Source organism: Symphalangus syndactylus, chromosome 14 (assembly GCF_028878055.3).
Source record: "Symphalangus syndactylus isolate Jambi chromosome 14, NHGRI_mSymSyn1-v2.1_pri, whole genome shotgun sequence".
Lineage (NCBI taxonomy): Eukaryota > Metazoa > Chordata > Mammalia > Primates > Hylobatidae > Symphalangus > Symphalangus syndactylus.
In genome coordinates, this window is record NC_072436.2 from 53,447,658 (window position 1) to 53,471,114 (window position 23,457).

At 41.9% G+C, this 23,457-nt stretch overlaps 1 protein-coding gene and 1 pseudogene across 3 annotated transcripts in view; one reads left to right on the forward strand and one right to left on the reverse strand.

Moving 5' to 3' along the window:
* MGAT4A (alpha-1,3-mannosyl-glycoprotein 4-beta-N-acetylglucosaminyltransferase A) overlaps positions 1-23,457 on the forward strand; it is a 121,239-nt gene that overhangs the window by 20,963 nt on the left and 76,819 nt on the right. The window lies entirely within an intron of this gene.
* LOC129462253 (14-3-3 protein theta-like) lies at positions 14,353-16,831 on the reverse strand (annotated as a pseudogene).

Genomic DNA, 23,457 nt, shown 5'->3' on the forward strand with positions numbered 1-23,457 from the left:
CTAGCCTGGGCAACATGGTGAACTGTCCGCCCCCCTGCCCCCCATCTGTACTAAAAATACAAAAATTAGCCAGGCATGGTGGTGCGTGCCTGTAGTTACACCTACTCAGGAGGCTGAGGCAGGAGAATCTCTTGAACTGGGGAGGTGAAGGTTGCAGTGAGCCGAGTTCGGGCCACTGCACTCCAGCCTAGGTGACGGAGTGAGACTCTGTCTCAAAACAAAAAACAACAACAACCCAAATTGACACAAAATTAATCATATTCCTTGTCTTTAAATGTTTGCATTTCAACTTTTTTGGAATAACTTTTTTTGTTTTCAAATGTATATCCACTAAATATAATTTGTTTTCTTTTAATATCTACATTGTCACAACCTGGCTACTGGATACCATGTTAGGCTGTTTTCTTTGCCTCTTCTGCATTATTCCCTGACATCCTTGAGAGCACTCTTGCATTCTTACCCTGTTTCCATGCTTGCAGACCCATCCTGGTTGTTATTTTCCTGTCTGATAATGTGGAATTAGCTATGTCTTAAGAGTCCTAGTTCCTTTCACGAGGAGTTGTTTTAGAGACTTCAAAATTTGGGTGTCCATGAGGGTTAGTGATGGACAAAAGTGTTCTGTTGTTTTTGGGAAATGGTCATTGATTGGTTTTTTTTTTCCAATTTAACCAGTCATGTTGCTGCACTCTCCTTTTCAGTGAGACTTCATTGATGGCTAAGACTTTGCTCTGTGTTGGTGAACTCCAGCTCACTAAAGCGAAGTTCTAATAGGACTGGAGTTTTGTAGGGAAACTGGGTAGCCTGAATTTCTTACTTAAAGGAGAATGTGAAAAGTGTTGTGGGCTAGGGAAAGAGTTTGCCAACTAGTTTATCTCTTGCTTTATGCTGTGGCAGATGGCCAGTCATGGCTTGAATTTACCCCTTTGTTTGTCGTGGCACGCTTGTGTGTAGAGAGGCTTCTGTTGGCAGCTTGGTTGCTGTTTCAAAGTACCAAAAATTTTGAAAAACATTCTTCACAAATCCTGTGTGTGAGTTGTGGAAAAAGGAGGTAAATGTTCCAGGAAATCTCATACTCCTAAACTGGATGTCCAGTGGTTGGCTACCATGTTAGGTTTTTCCCTTCTACTGGGTTGTTCTTTCATTAAGTTGGTGTAAGTTAAACTTAAAAACTTGAACTTCAAGACTTGTAAAATGTCTTATTTTTGTTGCGCCTCAATATGCATTTATCTCAAGTTGCCTCTTTTGTAATTCTGCAACATTCTCCCTAAAATAGACAAAATCTATCCTTCGTCCATTCCTGTTTTCCCCTTTTTAAATCAGTAATAATGTCCCATTTGTTTGCAGACAGTTGTGCAGAGAAATAATAGAACTGATTGGACCTCCATTATTGCTGTATGGTGCTGTCATTTCAGGGGAAATAAGCCTGTAGCTTATAAACTGAAAACAAGCTTAGAGTTGGTGTTTGGGAGCAGTGAAGAGTACCCTTTGTAGACCGCCTTTTTCTCCCTGGTCTCATTAATCCGCACTACAGCTCTAGGGAAGGAAGTGAGTATTAATATCCCTGTTTGACATGAAGACACTCAGGCAATTAGCAAAGTACTTAATCCAGCTGTATGAAATGACTAGAAAGTGATAGAAAGAAGGTCTGAACCTAGGTGCGTCTGACTCCATGGGGTGTACAGCCTGAATCAGCTCTCAGGGAAAGCCCACTGCCTCCAGGGCAGTAGAGCCGTGTTCTCTGGATGAGTCCTCCACAGATGAGCTTCTGGAATGCTCACGTTGTCTGTCACCCAATGTGATTTCTTTGTATACTTTTTACAAAACTATATCTTCTTAGCTAGTATTTAATTATATTCTCACCCTATTGTTTATGTTGCATTTCTTTTTAAGTGCACAGTTTCAATTTAAGAAAGTTGGCAAAAAACTAGTTTAACTTGATGGTTAAACAACCAGTTTAACTGTTGTTTTTAGGTTAAAAAATCAGTTCACGCTGCCGTTAGTTAAAGGATACTTCAATCATGCAAAAATCTGTTGTTTACTCCAGCAAAGTTGCCTTTAAATGGAAGCCTCTACATTACTGGTTGCTGGTGTTTCTGGAAGAGGCACGTGTTAACTGGAGTGAGGCAGTGGATCTTTGTTTTGTTACTAAGTGTAACTGCTGAAGTGTCTTCCTAGCAAAATGTGTGCCAAAGTTTACAGCAGGTATAACTTTTTTTTTCTAGAAATAATTACACATAATGTTAGACTTTAGGATTTCAGGTTTATTGTTTTGATGCAGAGGAGGGTACTTTTAAATCTCATGGCTTTTCATTAAAATAAAACACATTATCAGCGAGTATATCTAATTAGTAAATCTCATTAATCTTATAATATTTTCCTTTTATCATGGACCTGAAAAGCAGCTTGTTGACAGCTATGCTCACTGGCAGGGTGGGGTGGCTCATGCCTGTAATCCCAGCACTATGGGAGGCCAAGGTGGGAGGATCCCATAAGACTAGGAGTTCGAGACCAGCCTGGGCGACATAGTAAGACCCCATCTCTTAAAAACTATGCTCACTAAAATACCCCTGACATTGACTGTATCATAGGGGAGGATGCTGTAGGCTTAACTTATATATTTTGGTCTATTACAGTTGATTAAAGTAAACTTGAGGCAACTGGCAAAAAATTTATAAATAGCCAGAAAATGTAGATTCACAGTGTGGAACTTTAGTTACTTTGAAACCATTTTCTAAAAGCGAGTCCTGTTGAGGGTTAGGTATGTTGTGGAATGGTGGAATTCAAACAGATGTCTCACTGTTTGAATTAAGTCATAGAGAAGATCCAGAAAGAACTCCGAGATTACACATGAGCAGCCTTGCTCTGGAATGGCAGGATTTGGTCCCTTTTCAGAAGGGACAGGCAGGGTGGTTGTGGAAGTGATTGACCTCTCCAGATGCTGTTCATGGTTTTCTTTTCCTGAGGAATAATGGCTGTGCTATCACTGGGGAGATGCTAGAGTCTGGAGACCTTGGTTCTCTTGTAGTTTGCTCTCTCATCTTGCGAGGATCATTTTAGCTCTCATGAGACTGGTATGATTTTTTTTTCCCCTCTCATTCCACTGTTGATTGTAGAGGAGCTGTAAGATCAGGAGAAGTGCTAGGAGGTAAAATAAAGGCAGATACCATTATTATTGTTATTAAAGGATGAGAAAGTGGCTACTGCAGATGGCAGAGCTTGACATTTGGGGACAGATATTCATTGGGTGTTTTGTGAGCATGAGCACTTATAAAAAGAAGCAGTGATTGCTAGCAGCCAGCAAAAATAAACTAGGCTAGAGTCTAAACAATGAGCTTCTTAAGGAGGCAGAGGCCATGCCTGCACGCCACTCTACCCCATTTAAATTTTTAAAAATTATACAGAAAAGTATACTAAATGATACAGAAACACCTATATTCCTATTACTCAGATTTTTGATTTTTTCAAAAAATGGAGACAGGGTCTCTGTCTGTCGCCCATGCTGGAGTGCAGTGGCGTGATCTCAGCTCACTGTACCTCTGCCTCCCAGGTTCAAGTGATTCACGTGCCTCAGCCTTCCGAGTAGCTGGGACTACAGGCACCTGCCACCACACCCAGCTAATTTTGTATTTTTAGTAGAGACGGGGTTTTACCATGTTGGCCAGGACGGTCTGAAACTTCTGATCTCAAGTGATCTGCTTGCCTTGGCCTCCCAAAGTGCTGTGATAACAGGCATAAGCCACCGTGCCCAGCCCAGATTTTTAATATTTACTTCTAGTCTTTTTTTTTTTTTTCATTTTTAATGAAGAAAGCATGGCAGATCTCCCTAAAGTCTCCCACCCATTTTCCATCTCTGCTGCCCTGCCTAGACTGAGGCAAACCACATCACGTTGTGTACTCCTGTAGTGCATTTTTATATGTTGATTTATGGATGTGAATATTCACTTTTTATGTATGTATATGTGTACATATATAATTTTATGTATCTAAAAAATTTACACAGATAGCATTATGCCATGTATATTCTACAACTTTTTTTTTTGTTTTTAATTCACATCAGGCCGGGCACAGTGGCTCACGCCTGTAATCCCAGCACTTTGGGAGGCTGATGCGGGTGGATCATGAGGTCAAGAGATCAAGACCATCCTGGCCAACATGGTGAAACCCTGTCTCTACTAAAAATACAAAAATTAGCTGGGCGTGGTGGCGGGCGCCTGTAGTCCCAGCTACTCGGGATGCTGAGGCAGCAGAATCACTTGAACCTGGAGGCTGAGGTTGCAGTGAGCTGCGATCATAAAAATAAAAATAAAAATAAAAAAAATCACGTCATTTTGATACTTCTGGGGAGGGACACATCTCGGTAGCCCCTCCTCTACCATTTTTGCTGATGTCACTCCGAAGCCACTTTTTACACCATTCTGTTCTCTAGTTCCTAGCAAGATTCTGGTCCAAATTCATCCAAACTGGCTATTGTCTAGAATTTTCATTCTTCTTCACTCAGAAGCTTAACTTTTAGGGTTTAGGTCATGACATAAAAGAGTAGAAATAGCTTTTTTGTCCCTACATACATGGTGGATAGCATTTAGGGCACAATATCAAAACCTCTGTGTTAGTATTTTTATAAATCGGTTCAGCATCTGCATTGCTTTTCTGATTTTCAGTGTTTGGGCACACTGAGCTGTGTTCAATAATGGGAATTGTATTGTTAGTTGATTTTCATTAAGTTTGGACTACTCCACAATCACCTAATCAATTGTTCCACTATAGATACTTTTAAAATGGACAGTATTAATTTCCTCTCTAGCTAGGGTGATCATATGATTTACTGTCCAGAGCAGGGCACTTGAGAGTAAAGGGAGTACTGTTGACAGTCATGCTGGGGTAACAGTTGTAGATTGGAACCGTCCTAGGCAAAGATAGCATGCAGTCACCCAGTTCATGAAGTGAGAGGTGGTGGTAGAGAATGACTGGCCGTGATCAGGTGGAACAAGGAGCCTGGATGCTGCTGCTGAACTTGCTTAGGTATGCTGGTGAGTGAAGCTCCCTGCGATCTAGAACCATCATTCAAGGTCATTATGACCTCTGTACCTAAGAGAGTCCATGGTCCAATGAATTAATCACACCCGTGAAACCTGCACAGCATTGCAATCCGTGCTTAAAATGGGGAAAGGGCAAGCATTTCCGGGGTGGTGGCAGGCATTTTGCTGGGGCAGTAACGAAAGGTAATCTTTCAGTGTGCTGATTAAGATCTAGAAGCTCAATAAACCCTCTTCTCAGGGGAGCTTCTTGGAATCAAGGTAAGTAACTTGGGTTTCCTTATCAGAAAGCTAGGGTTAATGATAAGGTAGAAATGCAGCACTCCAAATGTCCTCCTGTCACCTGCTTTAAGGGATATTTGTTCCCACATGTCAGTTGTGCCTCTGGTGTACTCTTCAGAAGCATATTTGCTCAGCTGTGGAGGAGTAATTGAACAATGACCTTATTGGTCTCAGCACATAAACTACTGCAATAACAAATTTGATCTTGAGGGAAATTTGCTAATCCTAGTTACAGGATATTAGTGGTTTATTGGCATAGTACTTTTTTTTTTTTTTAATTGAGACAGGATCTGGCTCTGTTGCCCAGGTTATAGTGCAGTGGTGTGATCATGGTTCAGTGCAACCTCTGCCTCCTGGGCTCAAGCTATCCTCCCACCTTAGCCTCCCAAGTAGCTGGGACTATACAGGTACATGCCACCATGCCTGGCTAATTTTTTTTTTTTTTTTTTTAAGACGGTCTTGCTCTGTCCCAAGCTGGAGGACCGTGGTATGATCACTGCTCACTGCAGCCTTGGGCTCCTGAGCTCAAGCAGTCCTCCCACTTCAGCTTCCCAAGTAGCTGGGACCACAGTGCATGCTACCGCACCCTGCTAAGGTTTGTGTTTTTTGGAGGGTACAGATGGGGCCATGCTATGTTGCCCAGGCTGAATGGCTAATTTTTGTAGTGTTTGTGAATGTAGGGATTTGCCATGTTGCTCAGACTGGTCTCAAACTCCTGAGTTCAAACAATCCACCCGCCTTGGCCTCCCAAAATGCTGGGATTACAGATGTAAGCGACTGCTTACATAGAGCTTTTACACTTTTTACATAGGCCGGCATAGTGCTTTTGATCTGAAGTAGCTTTCTTCGTATTGCTGCTTTTTCTCTCTTCAGCTCAGTTAATTTATTCATTCACCTAGTGTTTATTGAGCATGTACTAGGTGGTGATCGACTAGGCACTGGCGATTTCATGGTAAACAAGATAGGTAATGTCCTTGCTATATAGAGCCTACTTACAGAGATGCTAAGTGAGGGGATGTTACACAGTCATAGTTGAGCAACTAGGCAGACTGAGTTATTTCAGAGAGGGATGAATACTGACAACCAAACAAGCTAAGGCGATGACAAGTGACTGAGGTGGGAATGACGGCTGTTTAGATGCAAATGGTCACAGAATGCCTCTCTGAGGAGGTGACAGTTGAACTGAGACCTAAATAATAAGAAGCCAGAGAGTTAGAGTGAAGGGGGTCCCGGCAGTATCACAGCAAGTACAAAAGTCCTGAGGCCAGAGTGAGTGTGGCACATTAGGAGAGTGTAAAAGGAAGCTAGTGTGGCTAAAGCATTGTTAGGGGTAGGGAGTGTCGGGGGTGTGGTGGGAGATAAAGTTGGAAAAGCAGGCAGGGGCCAGGTCACACTGGATATCGAGGCCACAGGGACACCTTTGGATTTTATTCCTCAGTGGGAAGCTTTATGCCGAGGGTGTACCACAGTCTGATTGACATTTTTCAGAGATTCTTCTGCCTTTAAGGAGGTGTTCTTTATCCGGTTGAGGAAGTTCCCCTCTGTTCCTAGTTCGTAGAAAGTCATTACTTTTTCATATATTTTTTTCTACTACTTTTTCTCTATTTCCTTCTGTGCGTGCTTGGGGGTATCCTATACTCTGAGGCCTCTCTGTTCAGTTTGTTCAGTTTTCCTCAATCTTTTTTCCCTCTGTTCTTCAGACTCGATAATTTCTATTAATCTAACATCAAGTTCACTGATTTTTCTGTTCTTCTGCCATCTGAAATCTGCTGCTGAGCCTCTCTAGTGAATTTTAATTTTAGTTGCTGTAACAACTAAATTCCATTTTGTTTTATATTTCCTGTCTCTTTATTTTCTCTATTCATTGAGTCAGTTTCCTCACATGGTCCTTTAGTTCTTTAAACTTGGCTTTATTAGTTCTTTTAACTTATTTATAGTAACTGTTTTGAAGTCTTCGTCTGCTAAATCCAGCATCTGGGAATACTCAGAGACCATTTCCATTGACTGCTGGAATTTTATTTTTCCCCCGAGTATGAGTCCTGGTTTCTTTTTTCTTTGCTGTCTTGTGAATTTTTGTTGACCACCATATATTTTAGGTAATATATTGATGCAGTTCTGGATTCTTTACATTTTAACTCAAGTGGATGGTGATTGTTTTATTTGCTGTTTGTTTAAGTAACTGGACTGGACTAAATCTCAAGTCTGTCTCTCCGGTGATATCAGACTCTGGATGTCCCTGTACTTCCGTTTTGATTAGCTTTTATTTTTAAGCCTGGTTTCCTAGAGAGGTTGCCCCTGTGTCTGCATAGCATAGTGTTCAGCAAAGATTGGTCAGAGCTTGTAGTGAAACACCTTGAGCCAGTAGGGCTCCCTTCTCTGCTCAGGACCTGTTGGACTGTGGAGCACACGGTACTGCAAGCTGTTTGCAAGTGCGCCCCAGCTGTACTTTGCCCTGGTCTCCTTTTACAGCTCCTCCGTGTGTGTGCATGCATGGGCTCTAATGACCAGGTGTGCTTGGGTGGTGTGGGCCTGCACTGCTGTCTGCTGTGCTTGCTCAGACCCTCCAGTCCACCTGGGATGTGTGAAGAGCTTTATAAGCCCCCTACAGCCATCTCACTTTCAAGGCCTCCCTGTTAAGTCTCCAGCTGGTGTGCCAGTCCATTGCCTGTCCCAGATAGAACAGCAGCCTCATGGCAACAGGCCTCTGGCCCTCCGTGCTGCTTGCCTGCCTCTGGGCTTGCTGCTCTCACTGACAACACTGCGAATCCAATGAGTCCCTGCCAGCAGCGGCAGTGAGTTTGCTAGTTTTCAAAGCCTGCCCCACGCTTGTTAAACTTCTGAATTGACAGAGCTGAGGGCAGGGGAGATGAGGGCAGCTCCTGGCAGGAAAAGTCACAGACTTGTGCTGTTCTCACCTGGAGTCCAGTGGGTTTCATGAATAAACACTTCTCAGTTTGTTGAATGTCTTGCTTGCTTTCCAGAGCACCAACTAGGTTGTTTTTGACTGTTGACCAGCTTTATAGTTGCTTTGTGGGAAGAGGATTTGTGAGCCTTCTCACTCTGTTATGCTAGAAGTTAGACATCCCCTGGGAAGTTCTTGGACGTGCCCCCAGGTAATTCTGATTGGCAGCCAGGGTTAGGCACCAGCACACCTGGGACTCTTCGAGCTGTAAATATACACACACAACATCAGGGCATAAGAAAGTTTTTGCCTTGTAGACTTTCTAAAAAGAAGAGTCTTGAATGTCTCAGGTGTTATAAATAAGGACCTAATTTTAAAACAGGACCTAACGAGGGTCTAGAATGTAGACCTAGCCTCTACCAAATTGGTCAGCAGCCTTTCTTGCTGATATGTTAAAGTTGGCCGATTTAGACCTTGCACTTGGCATGGTATTATTTTATGTTCAGCTTAGTTGGCTAGCATCCATTTCCTGAAACAGACTCCTAATCTAATTTTTCCAGGTTGGAAAGCTTCTGAAGCAGTACATGTGCTGTGCTCAGAGGTTGTCTGGAATCTGTGTTTGAAGTATTCTTAACTCTGAAAGGATATTATTCATGGCTGACATATTAGAGGGGACTACATCGAGAACATTGGGTTATTACAGAACATTAACTGATTTTTTTGTGCTGCTTCAGAAACGTTACTAATCAGGTTTTGGGGATGTGAGTAATTGTCTAGTTCTAGACCCATTGTACAATGGATACAGTGGATAAAGTTGCACTGGACTCTGAAACCAGTAGTGGACAAGAATAGCATAAAAAAGAGACTAATAGATCAGCCTTAACTAATAGGATGAACTCTTAAATAAAGTACCAATGAACTAAATCTTTAGAGCAGCGTTAAACATTTTTGGTATATTTTCTTTCATTTTTTCTGGATTGGTGGTTCTGAACATGTGATCCAAGGACCTGTGGGGATCCCTAGACCCTTTGAGGAGGTTCATGAAGTGAAGACCATTTTTATAATAGCCTTTTCCACTCTCATAAGAAATTACAGAAGCAGATGAGAACTCAGCTATATTCTATTCAGCTGAATTAAAGAGATGTGAGCAAATGTCACTCTTTTCACTAATTTTTTTTAGAAAACAATTATTTTTAATAAAATGCATTGTTTATGCTAACACGTTATAGATTGTGTTTTTTTTGTTTTTTTTTTTGTTTTTTGAGACAGAGTCTTGCTCTTGTTCCCCAGGCTGGAGTGTAGTGGCACGATCTCGGCTCACTGCAACCTCTGCCTCCCGCGTTCAGGTGATTCTCCTGCCTCAGCCTCCTGAGTAGCTGGGATTACAGGTGCCCGCCACCACACTCGGCTAATTTTTGTACTTTTAGTACAGACAGGGTTTTGCCATGTTAGCCAGGCTGGTCTCAAACTCCTGACCTCAGGTGATCTGCCTCCCTTGGCCTTCCAAAGTGCTGGGATTACATGCGGGAGCCACCGTGCCTAGCCAACATGTAATAGACTTTTAAATGAATTTTAAATACATCTTTAAAAAGTTTATTGGTTTGGATTTGCAATATGGTAAATGCTGATTGATATAATTCACATAAACAAAAGGTCTTTGGGGTTGTCTAATTTTGAAGAGAGTGTAAAGGGGTTCTGAGACCTACCTTATAAATAGATAGACAGATAGATAATGCAATATATACTAATATAATATAAAGTATATACTAATATGATATATATAGTAAATACTCATGGTATTTATAGTATATATGAATATGATATTATATGTAGTATATATTATATATATAGTCAACTAAAGAAAAAAATCAAGCTTTTAAAGAATTAAAGTTAATTTCACTCAGAAGTCTTGCTAAGGACTATAGCCTGAGGCCACTAGCCCGGGTGTGGTCCTTTGGAGAGGTCTTGTGAGATGGCCTCTGCACAGTGTTCCAGCCACTGCTTACATGCAGGTAGTGCAGGACCATTCCAGGTAAAATCATATCACACTTGCTCAGAAAGTTCCATAAAAGCGGAATCATGAGGTTTGGGTATAAGAGGATATCTGGTTATAGCTTGCAGAAGCATACTCACTAACCCCGTCAGATGTTATCTCACGTGCAGAAAAAGGCAAGGATGGGTCACGTATCCTATAAGAAACATCATGACTCAGGCAAGTGATGTGGTGGGCCATGTGCTCTACCCTATTTTGCTTCAAAGCATTCTTCCAGGGAGCATTTTGTCACAAACTCGGGGTTCAAGCGGAAACGGCAAGCATGTCTTCCTATGTTTGCTAAAGTCTCACAGTACTACATATATGTCTCCCTCAAAAAATGGGATTGACCTCATACTGCGCATATTGTATAATGTACATTTTTTGCTTAATATTATCACAAATGTTTCCCATACCATGAATTGTAGTGGGTCCATAGTATTCCATTTTACAATTACCATAATTAGCTTAATCTTATAAGTAATGGTATAACAAATTTTATGCATATTATTGATCAATTTTTAAATTTTTTTTTAGTTTAAGAGGATTTGCCTCTTATTACTTATTGCTTGGCATTCTGTAAGGCAATGGCATTTAGGGGAAAAAAAGACTAAAATATGATTCCTGCTGTGCAGAAAAGAGTTAATTAGCATGGCAAATCTGAGACTGCTAATTATCAGAAAGGCTGGCTTGAAAGGCTGGTCCTTGGCTGGCCGCTGGGAACTTGGCTGATAAACCCTGATAATAACCTTTCCCTACATGAGAAGAGTGGCTCAGTGTGCCTAAACTATTTGTACAAGTTGTGTGGTTATGCTGAACACCTGGTTTCCTCATTGGAGTCTGAAATTTTGGTATGTACTAGGCAGTGGGTGCCTATGTGACCACCCCGCAGTAACAGCCTTTTACATTGAGTCTCCAATGGGCTTCCCTGGTAGACAACACATTGCATGTGTTGTCAGCGCTCGCTACTGGGGGAAGTAAGTGTGTCCTGTGTCACTGCATACCTGGTTTCTTCCAAACTTCTCTCCATGTGTCTTTTCCCTGTGCTGCAACTCAATGCTGAGCCCTGTGAGTCCTTCAAGTGAATCACTGAACCTGGGGATAGTCAGGTACTCCTGACAAACCTGCTGTCAAGGAACTCATAGCTGAGGAGGGAAAAAGAGGTAAGTATGTAATTATAGTACAGTTTGTGTTGATATAAAATAGTGTAGTTAACAAGATAAAAAGGAGCTAAAGAGAGGATAGAGGTCAGAGAAAACTTCACAGGAAGACAACGAAAGAGTATTTTGAAGGATGCATGGAATTTTTTCCAATAAAGAAAGAGAAGGTGGGATCTGGTAGGCAGACAGCATGAGCGTAGAGCAATGAAACTCATAGTAAGTGGGCTTGGAGCACTCCAAGCAGCTTGGTAATACTGAAGCAAGAAAGATCCTGGGCAACGTGAGGAGATCATGTTGGAGAGTTAAGCAGTTAGTCATTGAAGGGTTTCCAGTTAGAAATGTAAGGTGCAGAGGATAATGAAGGGGAAAATGAAAAGGCATGGATAACAGTTTTGTGCTCCTGGTCAGGAGATGGATAAAAGGAGGGTTGATACTGGGATCTGTGTAAAGAAGAGAGGATTAATGAGCATTAATGTAAGCACATGTGAGGAGATTTCAGAGTATATTTATTTATTTTTAATTAATTTTATTTTCTGAGACAGAGTCTTGCTCTGTTGCCCAGGCTGCAGTGCAGTGATGCAATCTCAGCTCACTGCAACCTCTGCCTCCTGGGTTCAAGCGATTTTTTTCTGCCTCAGCCTCCCAAGTAGCTGGGATTACAGGCGCACATCACCACACCCATCTAATTTCTGTATTTTTAGTAGAGATGGGTTTTCACCGTGTTGACCAGGCTGGTCTTGAAACTCTTGGCCTCAAATGATCTGCCTCTCTTGGCCTTCCAAAGTGCTGGAATTTTTTTATAGGCATGAGCCACCACACCCAGCCAGCTTATCACTACTTCTGGTTCTTCTGCACTTCAATCATCAAATGCAAATGTCAGTTTTTGAAAACTGACAGCTAACAATTTTGAAAAGAGAATGGCCATCTTTTCAGTTGTAAAACATTTTTATTATTAGGTTTATAAACAGCAATTAGAATGATCAATTGAATGAAAAATCTTTTAACATTCTCTTTCTAGTCACTTTTGTGTGTACATCAACCTTTAGCATTTGTCTTCTTATGAACCCATCCAGTTAATCTTGTACAAATACACAGTAGACAAAAGAGTACTGTTACACATTCTCTTAGTAAGGCAGTGTTCTGGGCTCCTCTGACAAACGTTGTGGTGAAGTCCTTTCAGTTCAATGACCCACTGGATGAACATGCCCTATTTTCTTTTTGCCCTTAATAATTATTATTCGTTCATTGGTTCTTTTCTGCTTTGCTTTTTCAAAAACCTATTTAAAAATAATTGTAGAACTAAAGGAAGCTGCAAAGACAGAGAGATACAGTGCAACCTTCACCCATCTTTTCCCTGACCGTTACTTCTTGGGATAACTTATGTGTATATAATGTACAATATCAAAATCAGGAAATTGACGTTGGTATTATGAGTGTGGATAGTTCTGTGTCCTTTTATCGTGTTAGATTCTTGTAACCACCACTATAGAACAATTCTATCACCACAAAGGTCTGCCCTGTGGTGTTGATAGTTACACCAACCCCTGCATCCCCCATCATCCCTAACCCCTGGGAACCTAGTCTATTATCCTTCACTATAACTTTGTCATTTTGGAAATGTTATATAAATAGAATCATACAGTGTGTAAGAGATTGGAATTTTTTATTCTGCATGATGCCCACGAGGCCCATCCAAGTTGCTGGGTGTTTGAGTAGTTTGCTCTGTTATCTTGCTGAAGAGGATTCCATGGCATGGATGCCTTCGTTTTATATGGCATTTCATTGGATCATATTTTAAAATCCACTCTCTCTTTTAATTGTTGTATTTAGACTATTTATATTATTTTTGGTTTCAAAATGTCCACTTTGTTCCATGTAACACTTCACCAGAGATCATTTACATCTGAGGAAGAGATGGCCCATGGATCTATAGTAAAATACTCTAAGAAATGCAGTCCAATTCTATACATTTCCAGGCACTCCTAAAAAAGTGGTTCACAATGCAGAAATATAGGCATCATTACTACAGTTTACATAAGATAAAAGGGAGATATCAATAAACCTTAGAAAGTAATAAATTCACCCGTTTCTTAACGTATGGGTATGCAGTTGTTACAAAGCCATAGTAAATGGTTTATAAAATGAGATTTTATTTTGTGTTCCTCTGCCATTTCATAGGGCATAGCATTTTTACAAGGCTGTTTTGGGACTACAGCCAGTGATTAGCAGCACATAGTAGTGGTCCACCTCTAAAGAACAATCACTAGACAGGCTGAATACCCTCTGTCACATGTGCACAAATCTGCATGGAAAAGGACTAAACTTTTAGACTTGGACTTGTGTACTTATTTCCCCTTTCTAGTGTATTAAGAGATAACATGCACTTTAATTTGCCAAAAGCAATGCTTGTATTCTGACAGCAACATGCTACTTCTATTACATAGTAAAGTGAATACCAGAACTGCAAAGGCAGGAGGTGTAAGTGAATTTGTATTGGGAAGAGACATCAACTTAGCAGCAAATGAAGAGGGAATAGGAAAAGTCCCTGTTGCCACAGATGTACATGACCTCTACAATATGTGATATAAGAGGCATTTCAAATTTATGGCCTCCAGCCCAGAGATGGCAAGTGCTTTTCCATTCAGTCTAATACTTCTGCGTTCCTACTAAAAAGAAATATATTAAGAGCATAAAAAAGTTGCTTACTGAAAGGAAATCCCAGAGAGCAAGGGAGGGAATGTAGAAATTAGGAAGTTGGCTGGGTGTGGTGGCTCCTGTCTGTAATTCCAGCACTTTGGTAGGCTGAGTTGGGCTGATCACCTGAGGTCAGGAGTTCGAGACCAGCCTGGGCAACGAAGTGAGACTCCATCTCTACAAAAAATAGAAAAATTACCCAGGCATGGTGGTGCATGCCTGTAGTCCCAGCCACTTGGGAGGCAGAAATGGGAGGAGAATCTCTTGAGCCTGGGAGGCAGAGGTTGCAGTGAGCCAAGATTGTGCCACTGGACTCCAGCCTGGGCAACAGAGCCAGACCCTGTCTCAAAAAAAAAAAGTTCTGTGGAACACTCTTTAAATTGTAATTAACTACATTTTCATATCTTTACAGTAATACAAAACACAGTCGGCCGGGCGCGGTGGCTCACGCTTGTAATCCCAGCACTTTGGGAGGCCAAGGCGGGCAGATCACGAGGTCAGGAGATCGAGACCACGGTGAAACCCCGTCTCTACTAAAAATACAAAAAATTAGCCGGGCGTGGTGGCAGGCGCCTGCAGTCCCAGCTACTCGGAGAGGCTGAGGCAGGAGAATGGCGTGAACCCGGGAGGCGGAGCTTGCAGTGAGCCAAGATCGCGCCACTGCACTCCAGCCTGAGTGACAGAGCGAGACTCCGTCTCAAAAAAAAAAAAAAAAAAAACACACACACAGTCACTTGCAGACCTCGTTAAGATTAAATACCAGATACAAATATGTCCTCTACATAAGTTTCTTCAAGTTACTTTTGTTTATATGGAATGAAGCTGTTAATACTTTTCTACAGCAGTAACTGCACACCAGGAAAGCCAAGACAAACACAAATCAGGGAATCAGGTTTTCTCAAAGCTGCAGTGTGGAAATACTATAAACAGTTGGTTCCATACACATGAATAGGTTTCTTTGCTACAGGAAATCCAAGTGGAATAAGGAATGGACGTGGTAAAAAGGTTTCTTGAAGGGAAGGATAACACCCTGCATGCATTTAGTGTTCAGCCCCTTCTGCTGCATTGCGTTCTTTTCCTGCACTGTGTGATGTCCGCAGTGTTGTTAGGTTGTCTCTCAGCAACTGCATGATGAGGGGGCTGTCTTTGAGTCTTCAGTGTATCAAGTTCTGCAGTGGCTTCATCAAAGGCTGTTTTAGGGCTGGGTGCAGTGGCTCACGCTGTAGTCCCAGCACTTTGGGAGGCAAAGGTGGGTGGATCCCTTGAGGCCAGGATTTCGAGACCAGGCAGGCCAGCATGGTGAAACCTCGTCTCTACTAAAAATACAAAAGATTAGACTGGCATGATGGCGAGCACATGTAGTCCCAGCTACGCGGGAGGCTGAGGCACAAGAATCACTTGAACCCAGGAGGCGGAGGTTGCAGTGAGCTGAGATTGCACCACCACACACCAGCCTGGGAGACAGAGCAAGACTCTGTCTCAAAAAAAAAAAAAAGCCATTTTAGTCAGTGGGCAGGTGAGCTCAGGGTTGTTAAGGATCTCACAGTAAAACACAGAAAAGAAGAGCCAGCCCCAGGCAGATTGGAAGGGGGGATTGCATCTCTCTCTTGCTTATCAAATTGTCAAATGCCGGCCGGGCGCGGTGGCTCAAGCCTGTAATCCCAGCACTTTGGGAGGCCGAGGTGGGCGGATCACGAGGTCAGGAGATCGAGGCCATCCTGGCTAACACGGTGAAACCCCGTCTCTACTAAAAATACAAAAAATTAGCCGGGCGCGGTGGCGGGCGCCTGTAGTCCCAGCTACTCAGAGAGGCTGAGGCAGGAGAATGGCGTGAACCCGGGAGGCGGAGCTTGCAGTGAGCCGAGATCGCGCCACTGCACTCCAGCCTGGGGGACAGAGCAAGACTCCGTCTCAAAAAAAAAAAAAAAAATTGTCAAATGCCTCTTGGTAAGCTCCTGGGAATTATCTACATCTGTGTTTTTTGTTTGTTTTGTTTTGTTTTTATTTTGAAATGGAGTCTCGCTCTGTCACCCAGGCTGGAGTACAGTGGTGCTATCTCAGCTCACTCAACCTCCGCCTTCTGGGTTCAAGTGAGTCTCCTACCTCAGCCCCCTGAGTAGCTGGGATTACAGGTATGCGCCACCACACCCAGCTAATTTTTGTATTTTTGGTAGATATGGAGTTTTGCCATGTTGGCCAGGCTGGCCTTGAACTCCTGACCTCAGGTGATTCACCTGCCTTGGCCTCCCAAAGTGCTAGGATTATAGGCATGAGCCACTGTACCTGACCTACCTTCTGTTTTTGATCATTACCACATGCAACTTCAGCAAGATACTGGAAGTAATCCCCCTTTACTTTCAAATAGAAGACGGTTCTCTCTGGATTAGTTGCATTGGCTATTGAATATAATACTTATCCAAAAATTCCAAGACCATGGTGTATCCAAAAATTCCAAGCCCATGGGGCAGGTGGATCTCAGCTCAGACTCCACTTTCTCCCTATGGTACTTAATCAGTAGCAACTTCATATCGGAGGTGTCAGTTTCCTGCTCAGTGCTCAAAATGTCCTTCCAGGTGGACCTGTAGTCCCTGACCCCATATTTGTAGGCCACTGAGAGCAGATTGCCCTCCTTGCTGGACAGCTGGGTGCCCCGCTTGGTCATGGCCTTCATGTAGGTGGCCATGTTGTCATAGTGCTTGGCCTGCTGGGCCAGCTCTGCCTTCTCCATGGTGGGTGGGTGGCTGGGGCTGGGGCTGGTGCTGGGGCCAGGCCGGGGCTGGGGCTGGGGTGGAGGATGAATCGGGAGTCTTCCCCAAGAGCTCTAGACCATTTACATTTAATGTGATTATTGTTACGTTAGGCTTAATCAAGTCTACCATTTTATTTTTCCCTATAGTTTGTTCCTTCAGTGTTTTAATTTTTTTCCTGACTTCTTGTGTGTTCCTGAAACAGTTTTCAAAATTCTATTTTGATGTATCCGTAGTGTTTTTGAGTGTATTTCTTTGTATAGATATTTGAGTGGTTGCTCTAGATATTTAAGTATACATATATAACTTACCGTGGTCTACTGGGGTTGACGTTTTATCAGTTTGAGTGAAGTATGAAAGCTTATTTCCTTTAAAGTCCTTTGCCCTCCCCAGTTGATCTTTTTGTTTTTTTGAGAGAAGCTCTCACTCTGTCACAGCTCACTGCAGGCTTAACCTCTAAGGCTCAAGCAGTTCTCCCACCTGAGCCCCGCAAGTATGTGGGACCACAGATGCGTGCCACCACACCCAGCTAATTCTTTAATTTGTCTATAGAATAGGGGTCTCGCTTTGTTGCCTAGCCTGGTTATAATTGTTTTAAATATTTCTTTTACATCGAGAACCACATCAATGTTATGCTTTTTGCCTCAACCATCAAATGTAATTTAGAAAACTCAAGGAGAAAAGGAATGTCTCCTTGCATTTTTTTCTTTTTTTCAGTTCTTCCTTTTTGATGTTGCAAGATTCCATCCTTTATCATTTCCTTTCTTTTTTAAGAACTTCGTTTAGCCATTCTTTTCAGATAGGTTTGCTGATGGCAAATTCCATCAGTTTTCTTTTTTATAAGACTATCCTGATTTTCCCTTTATTCCTTACAGATAGTTTTGCCAGAGATGGAATTTGAGATTGACAGTTCTTTTCTTTTAGTGCTTAAAAAATGTGCCATTTCCTTCTGATCTCCATGGTTTCTGATGAGAAATTTGCTGTAATTCAAAATCTTCTCCCCAGTAGGTCATGTGTGTTTTCCTTCTGGTTGATTTCAAGATTTCTTCTTTGTCTCTAGTTTTCTACCGTTCAATTGTGGTGTTTCTTTTCATGGGTTTCTTCGGGTTTATCCTGTTTGGGTTTTGCTCAGCTTCTTGAATCTTTATGTAGGTTTATGTGTTTTGCCAAATTTGGGAAATTCTAGCTATTATTTCTCCAAGTACAGTCACATGTCACTTAATGATGGGGATGTGTTCTGAGAATTGCATCGTTAGGTGGTTTTGTTGGTTTTGTTGTGTGAACATCATAGGGTATACTTACACAAACCTAGATGGTACAGCCCACTACACACCTACGTACTGCTCCTACGCTACAAACCTGTGTAGCATGTTACTGTACTGAATTCCATAGGCAATTATAACACAATGGTAAGTATTTGTGTATCTAAATATATTTAAACATAGAAAAGATAAAGTAAAAATACAATATAAAAGGTGAAACAGTATACCTGTAGAGAGCACTTACCATGAATGGAGCGTGCAGGAGTAGAAGTTGCTCTGGATGAGTCAGTGAGTGAGTGGGGAGTGAATATGAAGGTCTAAGACATTACCGTACACTACTGTAGACTGCCATAGCCTTCACAAATACTGAACTAAGGATACATTCAGTTTATAAAAATATTATTCTTCAAAAATAAATTAACCTGGCTAGGGGTAGTGGCTCACACATGGAATCCTAGCACTTTGGGAGGCTGAGGCGGGAGGATCACTTGAGCCCAGGAGTTCAAGACCAGCCTGGGCAATATAGTGAGACCCTGTCTCTACAAAAAAAAAAAAAAAACGCACAAAAATTAGCTGAGTGTAGTGGCATGTACCTGTACTTCAGCTACTCTGGAGGCTGAGGTGAGATGATCACTTGAGCCAAGAAGGTTGAGGCTGCGGTGAGCCTTGATCAGGCCACTCCACTCTAGCCTGGGTGACAAAACAAGACCCTGTCTCAAAAAATATTAATAATTAATCTTAGCTTATTATAACTTTTTAACTTAAAAAAATTTCAACTGACTCCTTTGTAGTAACACTAAGCTTAAAACACAAACACATTGTATAACCGCATAAAATATTTTCTTTTTTATATTCATTTTCTATAAGCTTTTTCTATTTAAAATTTATTATTTTTTACTTTTTAAACTTTGTTGTTAAAAATGAAGAGACATACACATTAGCCTAGGCCTACAGAGGGTCAGGATCATCAGTTTCCCTGTCTTCCACCTCCACATCTTGTCCCACTGGAAGGCCTTCAGGGGCGGTAACACACATGAAGCTGTCATCTCCTATGAGAACAGTGCCTCCTTCTAGGTTACCTCCTGAAGGACCTGAGGCTGTTTTCCAGATAACTTTTTTTTCCTATGAGCAGAAGGAGTATACTCTAAAAGAACAATAAAAAGTATAGTATAGTAAATACATAAACCAGTAACAGTTTATTGTCATTATCAAGTATGTACTGTACATAATTGTATGTGCTAGACCGTTACATGACTGGCAGTGCAGTAGGTTTATTTACACCAACATCACCACATCCATGTGAGTCATGCATTGTGTTATGCCGTTACAATGGCTACGGTGTCACTAGGCGATAGGAATTTTTCAGCTCCATTATAATCTTTTTTTTTTTGAGACAGGGCTTGCTCTGATGCCCAGGCTAGAGTATAGTGGTGTGAGCATGGCTCACTTTAGCATCAACCCCCTAGGCTCCAGTGATCCTCCTGCCTTAGCTCCCTAGTAGCTGGGACTACATTACCCAGCTAATTTTTGTATTTTTTGTAGAGATGGGGTTTCACTACGTTGCTCAGGCTGGTCTTGAACTTCTGGCCTCAAGCGATCCTCTTGCCTCAACATTCCAAAGTGCTGGGATTACAGGTGTGAGCCACTGCGCCCAGCCTCCATTATAATCTTACAAGACCCCTGGACATACATGCAGCATGACTGTACTTTTCCCACCCCACCCTCTTTCTCTATCCCTTCTGTGATGCTGATGATAGCAGTGTTAGATCTCAGATCTTTTGTTACAGTTCCAAATGTCCCTGAGGCTCTGTTAATTTTTTCCTTAGTCTGTATTCTCTCTTTTGACTAGATTGGGTAATTGCTGTTGTCTTTCTTGAGGATCACTGATTCTCTCCATCTGCTCTTGAGCTCACCCATTAAGTTTTTTTTGTTTCAATTATTATATTTCGTATTCTGAAACTTCCATTTGTTTATTTATATTTTCTATTTCTTAGGGTATCAGTTTTAAAAATTTGTTTAATGTACCCATTGAAGCATTTTTATGATGGCTGCTTTAAAATCCTTACAAGGTAATTTCAACATCTGCGACATCTTGGTGTTGGCATCTGTTCATAGTTTGTTCTCACTGATGTTGAGATTTTCCTGGTTCTCAATATTATGAGTGATTTTCAGTTGTGTCCAAGGCATTTTGGGTGTTTGTTATAAGACTCTGGCTTTTATTTACATTGTCTGTCATAGCTGGCCTTTTCTGACATCATTTTGGGAGGGTACGGGGCTGTGCCACCTCATTATGCTGGTGGGAACGGGATGAAAGTCCAAAGCATCCATCAGTACCCAGCAGGGAGGGATTCCTCCTTCCAGCTGCTCAGGGTTGGGAGGTCAGTTTCCCTTAAGGCCTGTGCTGACGCCACCCTTGCTAAGAGGGGAGAAGGGACCCTGCTACTGCTTCTCCTGTGGCCTCCACTCACACCTCGCCAGGAGGCTCATTACTGGTGGAGGGTAGTGAAAGTCCCAGCTCCCTCACTCGGTCTTTCCTGACCCCATCCACATATTATGGGTGTGAGGGGGCCTTGTAACAGTTGGGCAAGGGTGGAAGTCTAGGCTCCCTGCCTGGCCATTGCTGATAGAGTGGGGATGGGACCATGTGTTTTCATGGTATATGGCTGGAGTAGAGTGGTGATTGTCTGATGTTTTCTGTCCTGCTAGGTTGCCCTTTACTGAGTCCTTTGCATAGAGTTAGCAGGCTTTTCTTGGTCCTTTTTTTTTTTTTTTGTGCTCTTGTTGGTGTGTTCAGGTTGCTGACTTTTCTAGTTCCCATTCTAGGATATACGAGGCAGAAAGAAAATTCAGAGAACTCACTGCTGTGTTGTTTCTTGGGTCCCAGTGACTCTACCCTTTCTGCCTTCTGCTTTCCACCTTTCAGAGTCTTCTTATTTTTAATTTTTTGTGGTGGTTGTTGAGACAGGGTCTCATTGTGTTGCCCAGGCTGGAGTGCACTGGCACAAACTCAGTTCACTGCAACCTCTGCCTCCTATGCTCAAGCCATCCTCCCGCCTCAGCCTCCTGAGTAGCTGGGACTATAGGCGCCCACCACCACGCCTGGCTAATTTTTGTATTTTTTGTAGAGACAGGGTTTCCCCATGGTGCCAAGGCTGGTCTTGAACTTCTGAGCTCAAGTGATCCACCCGCTTTAGCCTCCAAAGTGTTGGGATTACGGATGTGAGCCATGGTGCCCAGCCTTCTTATTTATATTGTGTGGGTTTATAATTGTGTTTAGCAGGATGCATAGAGAGAAGTGTGTCTATTCCATCTTGGTCTGGAACTGGAAGTCTCATCTTGAATTAGAGAAAATTCTTCAAGGATATTGTCATCTGAAGACTCATAGTCTGAGATTTTGCTTTTATGATCAATTTCACCAACATTGTTAGAGTCTATAGTGATACTACCTGTCTTTCTACATTCATTTTCTGATTTGTCCTACAGTTGTCAGATGTCTTTGCTGTGACTTTTCTTCTTTTTGCCATTTTGGGTACAAAAAGGAAAAATCCTAAATTCTCAGTTGTTTTCAGCAAAGGTTACAGAAGACTACAAAGTAGTATTTTTGAACTTCTTTTATACCATCCTGAAAGATGATGCCAATAGTCTTAGCAACACAATAAGAAAACTAAAAGATGATATAATAGTGGTGATTTATGTCACTGTGTACCATCCTCCAGGTGATTCTATTATTCTTCCATTTTATTTAGTTTTTTTTTAGCATGATTAGGAATGATTGATGAGTAATTATAAAATCGTAAAATAATTCTAAGGACAATAATATAGCAAAAAGTTTTAAGATATAGAAAAAATAGGCTCACTGAGATCCTATATCTGTATTAGTTATCTATTTATGCATAATAAATTACCACAAGTTTAGTGGTTTAAAATGATATACATTTATTATCTCTTATTTTCTGTGGGCTAGGAAACTGGGCATGGCTTAACTGGGCCCTCTACCTGGGCTCTCAGAAGGATGCACTGAGGTGTCAGCTGGACTGCACTATCATCTTGAGACCTGACTCGGAAAGAATACACTCCCAAGCTTATCCACACTGTTGGCGGAAGTCATTTCCTTGTGGCTGTAGGACTGAGAGCCCAGGCTTGTTGTTGACTGTTTTCTGGGAAGCAGCTCTAAGCTCTTTGTCCCGTGGGCTTTTCAGTTTAGTTGTTTACTTCTGCAAAGTCAGGAAGTCTAGAGACACCATATATTATACTATACACTATAGATGTTATGTAAGATGGAGTCCTATATAATATAACATAATCCTGGAAGTGACGCCTATGACCTTTACCATATTCTGTTCATTAGAAACAAGTCACTGTGTCAGCCTGCACTCAAGGGGCAGAGGTTATGGAAGTCTGTGAATACCAGAAGGACGAGGGTCACTGGAGTCACTGCAGAGTCTGCTTGCCACAGTGTCTTAGATTTATAAAACAGTATGAGGGACTCATGGTAATTGCTAGCCAGAATGAGTTATATTCTTTTTTTTTGTTTTAAAAAAAGCCCAAATGTTCACTTTATCCTTTGGGAGGTTTCTAAGAAAGACTAACAGCCATGAAGTATCAGTCCTTAAAAATAGATTTCAGAAAAGAAACGATAGCTAAATTTGGGTGCAGTGGACCTTGGTGACATACTGAGGGTTAAGGAGGAGTCAGATGGGATGGGAAGATAAAATCTTGATAACCTATATCCTCACCTGTCTCATCATCAGTGGACTTTTGGAAGAGTCAGACAAGGGTGGAGGAGGCTGTAGCTCACATTCTCACTGCTGCCTCACCTGTAGTGAGGCAGGTTCATTTGTTTTTTCCTTTTTCAGTCTGAGGCATCTTCTGGTTCACTAGGCCCCTTTCATAAGACCACAGGGTGAGTCTGTCAAGTTCCCACAGTTAAAGTGGGAGTGCCGCAGCCTGGAAGCACTAGCCGGTGTTGGAAATGGTGTCAACTGTGATTTTGGTCTGGGCCTGCAGGGCAAGCAAGTGGACTGTTTAAACCATTCACGTGGAGAAATAAAGTCCTCAGTAATTTGAAACAAAGAAAAAGGAGACAGGGCTATTGTGGGGTGGGTGGGGGGAGCATGAATAACATGAAAAGAAAGAGGTGAGAACAGTAAAGTTTGATTGAAAATGAAAAATCCAGAAAAGAAACACAGAAGAATTTGAAAAGCATTTTGCAGAAGAATATCAGGAGAGGGAAGGTGGAAATTAACGAACAAGAGGAAAGTGAGAAGAGGGAAGAAGGAGAAAGCATGAAATAGGTCATATAAGGAATATCCAGATCTAGCTAGGGACATGCAGTAAGAGGACAC